The sequence below is a fragment of the Furipterus horrens genome, unplaced genomic scaffold (assembly GCF_987537825.1).
Source record: "Furipterus horrens unplaced genomic scaffold, mFurHor1.1.pri manual_scaffold_2, whole genome shotgun sequence".
Lineage (NCBI taxonomy): Eukaryota > Metazoa > Chordata > Mammalia > Chiroptera > Furipteridae > Furipterus > Furipterus horrens.
Genome location: NW_028327172.1, coordinates 55388680 through 55390251, shown reverse-complemented (window position 1 = coordinate 55390251; position 1572 = coordinate 55388680). Strand labels below are relative to the sequence as shown.

The window sequence follows — 1572 nt, the reverse complement described above, 5'->3', positions numbered from 1 at the left end:
TAGCTAAACAGCATTCCATCAAGTTCATGCCAATGGTTTTCCTTGTACATAATACAAGTAATTTGCCACTCTACATGAAATAACATTATTATATTTTTGCCTTTTTAAATAAGATCTAAAAATATTTCCCCAAGTCACTCTAAACGCATTCTGGTCTTGGTATTACACAGGTTTTCTAGATTCATGAAACACAAAGACACAGCAGAGTTAAAGTGAATGAGGTATGCACAGTAAGTGCAAAGGAATGCAAACTGCTTATGAGCTAAAGGTTGGATTTCTTATTTGCTCTCTCAGTAAATAGCTCTAAAATGACTTTCATAAAGACATGGCTAAAGAATATGGTTTATTTTTTTGTAATTTTGTGGCAGTTAAATGTAAAGCCCTTCATTTAAATTTGTTTAAAAATTAATACAATGTCTACAGAATTTGGGAGGACAGTCTTTTTTTTTTTTTTTTTTTTTAACCAGAGAACACATTTATTAAATGAGCTTGTTTGTTTTGAAGCACGAGCTTTCAAGAAAGGAGGGAAGAGGATTTATTTGCCTTTCCTGGCCTTAATTTTCCTTAGATAGAACTCCAGCTCCTTGCCCTCTAGCACATAGCCGTCTGCTCGGCCACACTGGCCTGGTCTTGAAGCGATGCATGCAAGAAGCTTGCCCTGCTGGAACTGCTCCTCTAGAAGAGTGCTGATTTTGGCATTCTTTTTCCTTTCATCATATTTCTTCTGAATTTTCTTTGATCGTTTTTTGTTTAAAATCTCTTCCTCTTCAGGAGTCAGCTTGGCCCCTTTCTTGCGGCCCAGGGGCAGTGCATAGTGAGACTCGTACCACTGTCGGTACGGTGTGCTGTCAATGAGCACAATACAGTTCTTTACTAGGGTCTTGGTGCGGAGCAGTTCGTTGTTGGATGCATTGTAGACAACATCAATAATCCTTGTTTTCCGTGTACAACACTCTGAGCCCCAGGAGAAGTTGCCCACGTCCAGCCTCAAGGCTCGGTACTTCTTGTTGCCTCCCCGCACACGAACTGTGTGTATGTGGCGGGGGCCAATCTTAGTGTTGGCAGCAGGGCGTCCCAGCTCATATTTTCGCTTTTTGTGGTAGGGCTTCCTCTTGCCCCCGGTCTTGCGGCGCTTGTGCCAGTTGTCCCGAGAGATGCCCATGGCTTGGCGCCGGCTGGAAAGCGGGAGGACAGTCTTTATAGACACACACACACACACACACACACACACACACCTTAGTGGAATAAAGGTTTTGCATGAGCCAATGAGATGATGTGCTTAAGAAAAGCATCTTGGGTGATTTGTGAAAACAATTTCCAACCCTCAGGAAGTAGCAGTCCCACAGTGCTTTGGTTAGAAGAATTAATGTTCTAGAAAAAGTAGAGGAAATGAGATTAAGTAAAAAGCAGCTTGAAGAATTTATTTGTAGCCTGGGCTTAGAGGGAATTCATATAACAAATAAAAATGTTCAGATAATTAAAAGTACTATATAAAGGCAAAATATGATACAATATAGAAGACTGAGAAAGCAGAAACTACTTGAGATAAGATGAAGAAGAAATGCCTTTTCT

The 1572-nt window shown here is 40.6% G+C and overlaps 1 pseudogene; it reads right to left on the bottom strand.

The window, feature by feature from the left end:
• Positions 1-519: 519 nt before the first annotated feature.
• LOC150018591 (small ribosomal subunit protein eS8 pseudogene) lies at positions 520-1177 on the bottom strand (annotated as a pseudogene).
• Between the last annotated feature and the right edge of the window lie 395 nt (positions 1178-1572).